The sequence below is a fragment of the Sipha flava genome, unplaced genomic scaffold (assembly GCF_003268045.1).
Source record: "Sipha flava isolate LNK unplaced genomic scaffold, YSA_version1 88_pilon_pilon, whole genome shotgun sequence".
Lineage (NCBI taxonomy): Eukaryota > Metazoa > Arthropoda > Insecta > Hemiptera > Aphididae > Sipha > Sipha flava.
The window spans coordinates 1,828,029-1,842,655 of record NW_020273630.1 but is presented as its reverse complement, the minus strand read 5'-3'; the positions used below and the strand labels follow the sequence as shown (position 1 = coordinate 1,842,655).

Sequence of the window (14,627 nt, the reverse complement as noted above, 5' to 3'; positions counted from 1 at the left end):
ACATTAAAAATGTATCGGTATTAAGCATTTAAATTAATCGACCTTCAAAATAAATCCGAAAATAATAATACTTTTGTATTAGTAGGTACCTAAAACAAGACATTTTAATATTAGTTTAAAATGTATATTTTTCGACTATTTTCAAAAAAATATATTGATTTTATTTTTAATACCGAAAAATTAGACTTAAAACATACCAATAAACAAAAATGATCAATAGTTTTCAAAAATAAGTACAAACATTTATCATTCATTTTTTATATTCGATACCACTATAACATCCATAAATTTGCTCTGTGTGATAAAATAGAATTATTAATTAATTAAGTATATTATGTATACATACAGTGGCACTAAACTTAAATTGAATGAGGGAAGTGGGACAAAAGTTATTTCTTGCCACCTACAACACCATAGAAACATATAAAGTAGTTAATACATAAATAGATTTTTTGGATAACAATCTAGCTCAACTGACCGATAAAAAGGGGGAGGCGGTTGTCCTTATTGAGTTATAGCTATAACTTTAACCTAGGTTGGGTACTCCTGTATTAATTAATAACATTTATATATGTTTATCATTCATACATTGTATAAATATTGTATTGAGCATCATTTTACGTATTGTTTATTGTTTGACTTGATGATCAGTGTTTAACACCTATAATAATGTTCACATAGTAAAATTGTATATAACCGTAATGCATTATAATTAAATCGTAAATTTCGAAAAAGGCCCATCTCGAGTTTCTATACAATAGACTTTCCTACATTTTTTTTTATCTACACATATAAACCGATATTTTATGAGCGAGAAGGGCTTACAATTCTTTACTATTGAGATAAATGAGTTAATTAATTAAATGAGTTAATTAATTATTGTTAATTGCTAAAATAAAGAAAATAGTTCAAAAGAAAATCAGTTTTTATAGTTTCGTGAACAATTTTAATTTCAGATACGAGCCCTTTTCGAAATTCAAGATTCAATTAAATCCAAGATTCTTGAAAATATTATAAAGAAACATCAATGATTGAAATAGATTTTAAACTAACGGTAAAAATGATGGTTTTTATACATAAAAAATTAATATAATCCATATGTTAGCATTGACTATATTAATAGTATATATTTTTCGTTAATAAATTAAACTGATGAGTTAAATATGTACCATTTACATTTTTCCGTATGAGATTGTATTATTATCTAAATAAAAAAATTAACATTAAAACACAAAAGTAATTAAATTTTATTTTTTTAATCAACATTTTTTCGACTTTTTTATAAAAAAGTTGAAAGCCCTACTAACCTAATTTAATAATAATAGCAATAATAATATAAATTAAATGCCATTATGAATCAATTATAAATTATTCAAACGGTTAATATATTAAAACGTATAACAAACATTATGCCCAAAATGTTTATTTAGCTGTTATATCATATGCTGGTATAATTAGCTTTAAACAACATAAAATATATTTCAAGTAAATTTACTTTATGTTAGTAAATACATGAGTTCTTACAACAAGAAAATTGGCATATTTCCTTTAAATAATGTTACATTAATTAATTAAATGATTCAACACTTAAGTTTTAAGTATATAAATTACTAAGTACATGATGTATCCATGTTTCAACGTTGTACGAAGGATATACATATTTTTTTTTTATAGCGAGGCCCTTTTTTAAATTATACAGGCTTATATCTAAAAACGAATTGGCATCCAACATTTTTTTTTAGAATAATACATTGAATAATTACATAAATTAAGAAAACTAACAATAACAAATACCTAAAAATATATTAAACTAAGTATTTTCATAGCAAGAATAACTATTTTACTTATATATTTAGGTAGTTTTATAGAAATACGAATATAAGGACGTCTCCAACGAAGTGTCGTAACTCACTTTTACAAAATGTTCAGGAAACACAGTATAATATTTAAAAATAAAATCTTATTTTGGTTTTCAAAAATTGTAAATCTAAAAATTATTTTTGTTATCTTTCAGGTTCCAGGTTTCAGGTGTTATATTTTCAGCTAACTCTATTTGTTGAAAATAAAAAATAGGTTAAAAAAAATTATGAGTTACGACTATTTTCGCTGGAAAAAATAAGATAAAAATAAAAACGGAAGTCAAGTTACGACAGTTTTCGTTGAAAAATAAATTAAAAAAATAAGTCAAGACGTAATAACCATTGTAATGTCTTATTAATCAAAATAATATTTATTATGACAACTCAATATAGTTATAATATATATAATATTTTATAATATTCATAAATCATAAAACCATATATTGTATATAATTTAAAATGAAGAAAGTAGGCAGGTTTAGAAAATGGCATATAATGATACATTACTTAATGTATTATAGTTTTAACTATCTGAGAAATTTTAATAATACTTACATTTTGTTCGCATTCATTAATTTAATATTATTCATTGTGTAATCCATCGCAAAAGTAAAAAAAACAAAATATTTTTAATATTCTAACAATTAATAACGTAATATTTATAAAAGTTAAAACCCACAAAGGTAAGCAAGCAGAAATCCAAAAATAGAATATTATAAATTATAGTATTCGAGTTACCATAGTTTTCGTTGGTAGTCTTATTAAATTTAGTGGTAACTCATGATAAGACTTTTTTCGCGTTTTTTGCGTTGGTCTTGTCTACTTTCTGTGTTAAGACACTAGGCATTTACCTTTAGAATTAGAATCATTGCATTTGGGTAAAATCGGGAATCACTGTACATAATTATATGAACATATATAAATTACGGTTTTAATTAGCAATACGGTTATAATTGATTAATAAAGACGGTGTTACAAATAATGGTAGCGATATAGCGCACTCTATGGTGTTCACTTGGTGAGCCATTGGGTATCAATTTAGTTAAGCGTTACACCGTTGATGATGGCGCTCACGACTATCGACAGAATAATTGGATAACGAGTTTTGTTTGAAGTCGTCATCACCTGAACTGAACGAACCCTCATCATCGAGTGCGCTGTTTGTACTCAGGGCTGTATTAAAGATATTTTCCGTCCAGGGGCAACAACATTTTGCTACCCCTCTTCTTTAAAGTGCAAAACTGTAAACAAGTGTCTTCAATCATTCATTTAAAAGCCACTCACTATGGTTGCAATTAACTATCTCCATTTCAGTACGCTATTCCACAATATTTATAATTAATAAATAAAATTCTAAAACTGAGTTTTAATTACCTAAATAAAGTTATAGTAAATGTCTATTATAAGATTGATTGGTGGTACACTTCGGTCTAAATATTCCATTCCCCAACAAATCAAATCAAGATTAAACCAACATCTATATCTCAATTAAACACCGTGTAAAATAAAATACTCTAAAATAGATATACATTTTATATGCTACTAAATAATAGAAATAATTTTACAATATTACATTTATTTTGTAAATAGTTATAATTTTATTTATTTATCATTCATAAGTATTTTTCCTTTGAGAATACGAATCGAAGAAAAAATCGATTTGTTTTTATTTTGAATAACTGTAAAAATGTTACCCCTTTAAATACTTTAGAGGGGGCTATTGCCTCCCTGAACCATCCCTTAAATACAACCATATAAGTACTTGTTTCTCTGCAATCATCCATTGTATAGGGAATAGATAATTGATAAGCCATGTAAGTACGTGAGTTTTATTAGACTAAAGCTCCAAACGCTGTAATTTGATGAGTCTCTTTACAGTTAACTCTAATGAGTTATATGTTATAAAAGAAAATAATATAAATTGTTTATGTATGTTTGTAATAAATAAATTATTAACATGTCAGAAAAAAGTAGTACAACATCTGTATTGTTACATGTTTCAAAAAATATAATTTTAAAAAAAATGTTTAATTATTTTATGTAAAATTATTCACTTCTTACATTTTTTTGCAAATTATTTATTGTTAAGAACAAAAGCAATTTTTTTAATATATGTTTCATTACAAAATACCATAGGTATTTATAAAGAAGTATTACTACTCTAGTCTATATACCCACTAAAAAGTATAAATATGTAAGAAAGGTTCAGAGATAACATTTTATTCCTCTCAAATAAAAATAAATAAATATTATTATATCATATTTTTCGAATAATTCGTCCATATTACATGCTATTCAAGTTAAGTTATCTCTTGGTTTCTTCTACTTTAATAATATAACGTTTCGAAAATCATTGTTTACTGCTTATTGCTTTCGAATTCTCTTGTCGTTCATATTATAGGTGTAGATTGAAGATACCTACGCAACAATGCTGAATAGTGCTCGTCTTATAGTTTACATGGGCATAAACGGCATAAGCGGCATAAATATTGAATTAATATTATTAGCTTCATAGAGTATCATATTTTTATACAAGGAATACTATTTAAAATTACAATATATATATATTTATTTATTTATTAACACCCGCAAGGAGTAAAAGTACAGTGGTATAATATTAATTTTATCATTATATAATAATAAACATACAGGTAATACAGTTATTTAAATATACATAATTTTAACTTATACAACGAATCAGAATTAAAATCAAAATTGGTAACTTCATTACATGACTTAGGCAAGTGGGATATTGGACTATTAATAACATGATTTCGAGTAGTTGGGGAGGACATGAAAACTTAATATGTTTCTAGTGTTAAAAGTAGGGACTTTAAAACCAATTAATGATAAAAATTCTGGACAATCTATCATACCATTTAATAACTTATACATAAACACTATATCATTTTACTTACGATGGGCAGCTTAATAGCTAATGGCTTAAGACCAATACGGTTTGCAATATTAGAAGAAGACATGTTTAAAAATCACATTTTATATCTAAAAATATGTATGAAATGTCTTTGTAGTTGGTCAAGCTTTTCAATTTGACCAGACTGTGACGGATTCCAAATCATAGACCCAAATTCCAATATAGACCAAAATAATACATGGTAAAGTGTAGTAAAACATTTATTTCCTTAAATTCGGCACAATTTCTTTTCATAAAACTAAGAACTCTCAATGCTTTATTATAGACGGAATCTATATGTGCATTGAAATTACAGTCATTTGAAAAAATAATGCCCAAGTCTCGTACATTATTCCTTTGAATAATTTCTTCATTGTTAATATAGAACTAAAAATTAATTGCAGAACTATGGCGATGAAAAGAAATGTGAACACATTTTGATATATTAATAGAGAAACCATTTTCTACACACCAAACAACTAGTTGCTCCAAATCTGATTGTAAGTTTTTAGCATCAGAAATTGAAGACAGAGGCAAATACATCTTAAAATCATCAGCAAAAAGTGAAAACTTACAGTACTTAAAAACCTTTCCAACGTCATTTATAAAAATTAAAAAGAGTAATGGCGATAAATGACCTCCTTGGGGTACTCCTGATGAAATAGACACTATATTAGAAATTGAACTGTTAATTTTTACCATTTGGACGCGGTCAGTCAAATAAGATTGAAGCCAAGATAAAAACGGGTCACTTATACCAATTTTCTTAAGCTTACTGATAAGAATATACTGATAAACAGTATCAAATGCTTTTTTTAAGTCTGTATACAATACGTCGACTTGATTACCACATGACACTTCTTTAACTAAAATTGTGTAATATACTAAAAGACTAGTAGTAATTGATTTTTATTTCGAAATCCGTGTTGTTCATTCATTAGTATATTACTAAAAATCTTTGACATCTTAGGGACAATAAGTTTTTCAAATAATTTTGGTAAAGTACTTAATTTTGATATTGGTCTATAATTTTTGATATTTTTGAGCGGTCTCCAGATTTCCAGATCGAAGTAATAAAACTAGATTTCCATTTTAGAGAAAATTTGCCAGTTTTTAAAGACAGAGAAAAAAGATAATGAATAGGTTTAGATAAGGCATAACGACAGCTGTTAATTAAAATAGGTGGCAACATATCTGGTCCTGAATATGTTTCAAATCCTAGATTACTTAAAGCATCAAATACTTCTTCAACAGAAATTGTAATATTAGAACAATGTACTAAGTCTTCAATATGATGTAATGAGGATGGATTTTCAAAATTTAGTTTTTTGTAAACAGAGCTAAAACAATTAGAAAACAAATTTGCAATATTTAATGGTTCATCGGAAAGCTTACCCTCATATGACATACTATTTGGCAGTGGCTTATTCAGAATTTTTTTTTGGGAGGGGTTATAAAAAATGTAACATTCAATTTTTTTTTTAATTTTGTGTATTTTTATTATAATTAATAGACAATATACATACATTAAACATTTTTGAGGGGGGTTATAACCCCCTAACCCCACCCCTGGATACACCACTGCTATTTGGAAGGTCACTACTTGTTTTAGAATTTTTAATATAATTCCAAAATGAGCGAGGATTTTTAATGAGTGAATTTTGAATATTGGTTAAGTATAGTAAGTAACATAATCTTGATTTTTTTTTTTTACAAAGTGCTCGCAAATAAGAAAAATGAATACGATCTTTGTTGTTGCCAGAATTTTTAAACTTTCTATGTGCTACTTTCTTCTTTTTTAATAACTCACGGAGTTCCAAGGAAAACCAAGAGGGTGTAAAGCATCTTCGCTTATTTTTCTGTGTTATATTTACCTTAATAATGTCAAACACACTCTTATAGAAGAATTCTATTGCCTTGTTAATGTTAGATTCATTATATAAATAACTCCAGTCAGCATTATGTAACATTCAAGAGATTATCTCATAATTTGCATTTTTTTAAATTATAATCTAAGACATTATCTGTAGGTATATTTACTATTAAATCATAATAATTATATGTAACGCTCAAAACAGGATGGTACTTATCAGGAGGGACAAGGACCTCGTCTGAAATAGAAACAGATAATTTTAATATATTTGAAAATATTAAGTTTAATTGTGATCCGAAAATGTTTTTAAATGTATTGCATTGTTGAAAATCATTAAATACCATAGTATCATAAATAATTTGGGATTTGGGAGTTTGTAATCCATTCAACTTTAAACTATCAATCTCTGATGAGAAAAACACGCTTGGTAAATTAAAATCACCTAATAATAAATATTTTATAGAATTACCACTGTATTTAGATAAAACATGCTGAAAGGATTCAACGAAATGGGAATACATCTCTATAGAACTATTTGGGGCTAAATAACAAGTACAAATAATTTAAAACAAAATTCTTATTAAGGTTAACTTTCACATATAATTGTTCTACATCGTTATGGGGTATATCAACGCGACTAGACTTGAATTTATTGTTTACGCTGATCAAGACTCTACCTCCCCTAACTTAGTTACTCGTATAAGAATTACGGTCTAACCTAAAAATATTATATCCAGACATTCTCAATTCAGAGTCTGAAATATCCGCTTGCAACCAAGTTTCAGTAAGCATAAAAGCACTGTAATTTAGACAAAATTAATTTCTTTTTACTAAATCTAATTTAGTCTGCAGACCACGAACATTCTGGTAATAAGTGGAAAATGAAAAGTTATTTACATTGCGATTATGAGTTACATTATTACATGACATATTAATAATGTAGTTACTTCTCTTGCAGTGGGTAATTAGTTTTTTTTAACCAAAGAAGGGGTACTTTTTTCGAATCGAATGAACCATCCAACATCGCCCGATTCTCTCTTCAGTCTTAATTCGGACCTCAATAGAAATAAATGGTCCCGTTGAGTTTTTGTAAGATCCTCTTCGATCCAAATCGAACGCCAACGTACATCATTTTTTAATTTCGACTTAGATTTAAGAATATCTTTTACATCTGAAGATGACTTGAACTCTACCAAAATGGGACGTGGTTTTACACCTAGTTTACCGATCCTTCTTGCGTTATAGACCATCGAATTTAATGACAAGTCTTTGATAATAGCATTAACGATTCCCAAGGGTTCGTTATTTGAATTAATAGAAATTTCTACAACATTGAATACTAGTAGTTAATTAGCCCTGGATAATCTATCTTAGACTTCATCAATTACTTCAAAATTAGTAGTCACCGGTGTATTAAAGCATTTTTCAAGTGATTCAAGACGAGATTTGAAAGTATCAAAATTAGCTGATAATGCGACTTGTTCATTTTTAACTGCGGTTAGTTCTGCCGTCAGGCTTTTAAACGCTGATGAAAAATTTGAATTTAATAATTTCAATTTTTCTATATATGCATATACAGAGTGAAAACACTGATTGAGAACACTCAATATTTTTGCGTAGAGACCTGCAATTTTAATTCTGTTTTTTAATTGGTTGTTATAACATAAAATACAAATTTTTATGACCTTTGAATTTTTTTAATTTAATTAAACAAGCACATGCGCACTGCAACTCTTTTCTTAAATAGAAACCACTAATTATTTTTTCCTAATTTTTTAATGAATTTTGGTAGTTAAATAAACTTTCTAAGTTCAAAATTGACCAAGTTACAACAATTAAAAAAAATAAAATGTTGAAATGCATGCGACTTTCTGTGTTTTGACTGTAACTCTGAAAATTATTATTCTAAAATTAAGGATAAAATTAAAGTGAAAATTAACAGTAGTTAAAATTATAATTATGTGTAAACATCACCTTTATAAATAGGGATGAAAATTTAAAGTCTAAACAATCCTAGAATAATTATTTTCAGAGTAACAGTAAAAATTTGAAAATCCCACCCATTTTTTCGTTTTAAATTAAATTGCTGTAACTAGATTAATTTTGAACTTAGAAAGTTGATTGAACGACCAAAATTCATTAAAAAATTAGGAAAAAAAATAATTTGCAGTTAAAATAGGTGGTTTCTATTTACGAAAAAAAGTTTTACTGAGCATGCGCTTGTCTACTTAAATTAAAAAAATTCAAAGGTCAATTTATACCTTTATGTTGTAACAACCAACTAAAAAACAGAATTTAAATTCCAGGGCTATACGAAAAGATATTGAGTGTTTTCAACTAACGTTTACACACTGTATAGATGGAAACAGAAATTAAATAATAAATATTAAATAAAACGTAACTTTAAGTGTTGTACAATATTGTAAGTAAATAAATCATGTATTTGAAGCCTTAAAAATAAATATTATTGAACATTGATCATATTATTGTCCACTGTACACGATCAATCATTCGTGGTCAATTAATATCAAGTTACGAAAAAATTAAAATTAAAATAATAACACAGAATCAGATATTTGGGATAGTATATTTGTCGATTGTCAGTAAAAAATATGTTATGTAAAATTGTAAATAAAAAATATGTTATCTATGCATAATAAAATAATAATATAATAAACAAAAATTCGAATGTTGAAAATCGGTATGCCATAAATATTGCTATTTTTTTATAACTTTTCATTATATTTTCGCGACTATTAATTATTAAACATTCCAATTATGTCTATGTACTATTTAAAATATTTCTAAATCACGTTTAAGAACTATTATCAGCATTTTAAACTAAAAAAAAAGCCTCTAAGTACAACAATAACATTATGTATTATTAAATGTGTTCACGTTGACTATGAATCAATGAAAATTGAATACAATTTATGATTCGGTTAGCATTTTTAAAGGAAGAATAAAAATTAGTAAATCATCAACATTTTTAATAATAATACATCGACAACACGTAATGTGTGTTAATACCAAACGGAGTAAAATTACGATCCGGAAGTAGACAGGGCCGACGAGAGGGTGAGACAAGAAGAGCTAGAGCCCCGGGGCCCTTACCTCCCAAAGGGCCCATCGTCTCAGCCTTTTATACAAAATTATTTTATATTCTCATACGCCGTAACATAAGATGTAAATTTGAATATTTTTACTTTACTAAAGTATGTACAAGTACATATTAGGTATATTTTGGCCAATCAAGTATTAGTAAATGATGCCTATAACCGATAAACCTCGGGGCCCTCAAAAGTTCTCGCCGGCCCTGTGTGTAAAGAACTATTTGTGCATTGATAAAAATTGGTATAAAATAAACCATAAGAGGAAGTATTCGCGATCAAATAAGTCTACTAACCTAACCGTATCAGGAGCGTATTTTGATTTTTTTGGAAGAGCAGGAGCGCAATTTCAATGAAAAAACTGGGTGTGCTGAAGCCCTTCTATCTTTTTCATATTCCTTAACGGTTATAGATACCCGTTACCCGTACAATTCAACAGTTATTAAAATATCTGGTAAACATTTGAATATTTCTAAATTTAAATTGTTCACTTTGATTTTATATTTTTATTGAGCGTAAAAAGAATTTAGTGTTGGGACTTACCTAGATAGATTTTTTGTCATCTTTTATCTTATCTAGATAAATAACGCTAAGTTATCTAATTACTTATCCAAGATGACATTTTTACTTATCTAGATAATTGTCTGTATTCTTGCCAAGATTAGAATTATTTTTATTCTTGTACGGAGACGAATCCAACAAATCAGAGATTATAAAAATCGGTTCAGACGTTCTTGAATTATAAATTCTGTAACTAACCCGACTTCCTTTTATATATATATATATAGATTTTGTATTCATAATCATTATTCGCGTATTATTAATAAGTAATTATTATTTCTTGGTATGACATTTTGTTTGTATTTTCATGTCAGGAAAATATTTTTGGTATTTTTAAACTTAATTTCTTATTTTTCCATGGAAGTTCCAAATATAGTAGGTATTCGATTTTAGTATACACTTGTAACTCATACGTTGAATAGTCAATACTTCACTCTTGGGACCCGTAAAGTCGTAACTACTTACAGAATAATTAAAATCATGAAATTAAGATTATATGGAAAACAATATTGTCAACATAAAATAATTTCCTATTCATCTAGTATTCATCCTGATACGTATAGAGCAATTTTCATTATTTTTTTTTTTTTTGTTACCATTTTAGTGATTTACTATCATTAAATATTGTACCTACATTATATATAAATACTGCTTAATGGTACACAAAATTACTAAAATAGAAATAAAATACTAAACTAGGTACCTATTGATAATAATGATTATAATTGAGTTTTCATAGATATTGTAACAAATATGAAATATTGACCAAAAAATAAAAAATTTTGAAAATATCTTTTTTTTATCTAGATAAAAATGAAATTACCTTTTATCTTTATCTATATGAATTTTTATGTATTATCTTTCATCTTTATCTAGATAAATTTTGAATTATCTATTCCCAACACTGAACGAATTACCCGTCTGTAAACACAAATGTTTCATCACATGATCATCAACTTTTAGATTCTGACTAAAGCGAAGGATATTTTGGTTTTATAATGTTTTTGTTATTTTTTTTAACACTTTTTCGGATAAAAATACTGGTCCAAAAGTTTTTTCTAGAAACTTTTTAGATTTTAAATTGGCATGTGATGGTATATTTAATAGTTCATATTTTTAAATCTTAAGAGTTTTTCCAGACGTGAGGAAAAAACTGTCCTGAAATGGTAAAAATACGCTGTAAATAAGACTTTAACTTTTTAGATTTTAGTTATTTAGTCATAATTCCAAAAGCAATGTGGCTAACTAACTTGAAACTTTTAAACTATAGAATAGATATTTTTTTTGAATTCGACAACATTTTCAAAAAGTGCTTTTGATTTAAATACAGAACTTTAAAAATACCCAATTTTTGAAAATGTTTGTGTAATAAAATTTTTATTTTTGAATATTAAGTGAAAATTTAATATCACTTTACTCGTAAACGAGTACTTATTTATCGATATTGAAAACATTTTAAAAATTGTTAGTCATTTTCATTAGCATTTAAGAAAATTATAATACCTACGATTTTTACGGATTTTACTGTTTTTACATACATTTTTAACATTAAATGTTTATTAAAAAATTTGGTCCATCCAAATAATGAAACTTTGATTACACAGATAAATATTTGTATAAAAAAAAATTTTTCTTCGTCAAACAATAAAATGTTAAACAGGTTGATAAAAAAAAGAACCTACCGATAATTATACTAAAAATGGTAAAATAACTTATAAATTGTTAATTTTTATACTGAACCTTTGCTCAAAACCGTTTTGATAAAGAAATGACTTATCATTTCTTTAAAAATCAGTATAATATACTATTAATATACAGTATAATACACCATAATATACTTTAGTATACTAAATACTATTTACAGTATATTTACTACTAGGCTTTCCACTCATCCCGGTGTCCCGGCCAATCATTCAGTTTATCCCTATTAATAGAAGCTGAGGGAAAATAACATTTAATATTATATTATTTAATAATAAAAACATAGAATAATATTGTGGATAATATTAATATATTATGGTAATCTAATTGGTATGGTTATATACAGTAATAATGTATTAGCCAATAAATATTTAAATTACAAAATTGTATACTTATTTTGTTTTCATATCAAAATAAAAAAATAGTCATTCAATAATAGTTTAAGTTTAGGAATTTCAAAATTTAGCAACCCTACCTATTACTATTATCCAGTTCAAGGACCCAAGAAACGAAGGACGAACTTCCACCACCACAATTTGAATAATAAATTTATATATTTATACAATAAAAACTCTGTTTTTCTTTACATAATAAATAATGAGTATTTAAATGTAAATCAACATGAACACATTTGCAGGTGCTAAGCACACCCAAGCCCCTCCCCCAAATTGCGCTTATGTGGAAGATGCTATCGAATTTTCCCTAAATGCAATTTTAAAATTTAACCTATTAAAAACAAATTTTAATTTGTATTGGTACCTACATAATTATAATTATTATTTACAAAATTAATGAAATAAAATACTGACATAATATTAGAAAATTAATAGGTACACTTCATAACATGAACAATTTGAATTTATAATTCATAAAACAATGATAATATGAACTTCTACAATTTATGTTTTTAGAGTAAAAGCAGACTTTTTTTTTGAAATTTCACCCTCATCTCTTCTTCATAAATATTAGGGTTGCCATAAATTTATAAGGCGAAACCGGGACAAAACAAACAAATTATTGAGTAATATACTTTTAATATATTGGGAGGACCAGTGACGTATACAAGGAGGGTTGTGGAGGTCAGTTCCCCTAGGCCTTTTTTTAAATGTTATAAAATAATGTTCTTAGTGTAAGAGTGTTAAAAACGTAAAAAAAGAAAATAATAATAAAATAAAAATTATGATTTGTTTGCAAATCATCACCCCCCCCCCTCCTCCATACAAGTTATGTATACGTCACTGAAAAAGACCATTAATGGCCGGCAATCATTGGCGTGCGCAAACTTTGTCCGCAGGGGGGGCCCTTAAAAAAAACGAACCAAAGATTCTTGTACTAAATACAGTATAATTAAATATTTTAAATTTTATAAATTATTTATTTTATTCAAAATACAAATATAAAAATAAATACTCTTTAAACTTACACAATTTATGTCTAAGAAATCCTTATTTACATATTATTATACTATTTAAAACTCCATCCTTCTGTCAACGAGAGTAAGGTTTTTGAATGCATGAATTACATCTTCAATTTTTATATTATATTCAAGTTCTGATTAGTCTGATTAATAACTAATAACTTTATTACATTTATTCACAGATATAAATTCTATACTATATAATTAAAACAGGCTTTACTTTATTCATGTAAAATGTAAAAATGTTCGCCATCTTGTATAATATAGATATACACCTTAATAAGAAAAATCCAGAGTCCACATGGGGGCCACGGCCCACCCGATTACCCTCGTGCGTACGTCTATGCCGGCAATATAATATTTAAAAATATTTTTGTAAAATAAAATATATTATATGTGTAAATTACAAATAATGTTTTTATTATATATTGTTAATCGATTACGATTAAAAATGTACTTTGAAATAAACTGGTCGAAATTAAAAAAATAAACAATACTACATTTCCTTTAGACGTCTAAGCCGGGACATATGGACGTCCCGAAAACATTTTTCGGGACACCGGGACACGAAGTCCAAAACCAGTGACAATCCCGGTTTTCCGGGACGTATGGCAACCCTAATAAATATGCCACAGTACCGTACGATATTTGGTGTTTTTGACAAAATATTTCGTCGTACATCATCTACGGCGTCGTCGTCAGTATCCTCGTGGCACGGTACCATCGGCAGGTGTAGTGTTTGAAATGATTTTCGGACAATGAACGTGTAGGTAACAATACAATCAGGTATAGGTTGAAAACAAATGACAGCAGCAGCAGCAGCAGCAAGAGCAGCAAGTACAACAACAAAGAGGCTCGGCCCCGAACTCAGAACAACGAGATCGAAACGAACCAGCACACGAGACGGATGCAAGAGATATTTATTGTTATTGATCGTACGTTAGTTCGGTTAGGCCACCAAGTCTATCAAACACAGATCAGTTTCGGTTGTTTAACGGTCGAAGACCGCGATCCGTGGGAGGACACACGTCGGTATGGAGAAAACGGTCAGCGCCGATGGGCGGCGCGCGCTACCTACCACCACCGCACCGCCGACCAGCGAACCGACCGAAACCGTTGCCCCTTCACTCCCTCCCAACGATGTTATTATTATTATTATTTTTTCGTTATCAGTGTGCCGTGACCGAACCTC

General features: G+C 27.5%; 1 long non-coding RNA gene across 1 annotated transcript; it reads right to left on the bottom strand.

Annotated features, from left to right (window-relative positions):
• Positions 1-278: 278 nt before the first annotated feature.
• On the bottom strand, positions 279-2,807 carry LOC112693577. The gene is made up of 3 exons (XR_003149492.1): positions 2,598-2,807; positions 479-661; positions 279-403 (listed from the first exon to the last, which is right to left on the bottom strand). It is a non-coding gene; the product is annotated as an uncharacterized LOC112693577 (long non-coding RNA).
• Positions 2,808-14,627: the final 11,820 nt, after the last annotated feature.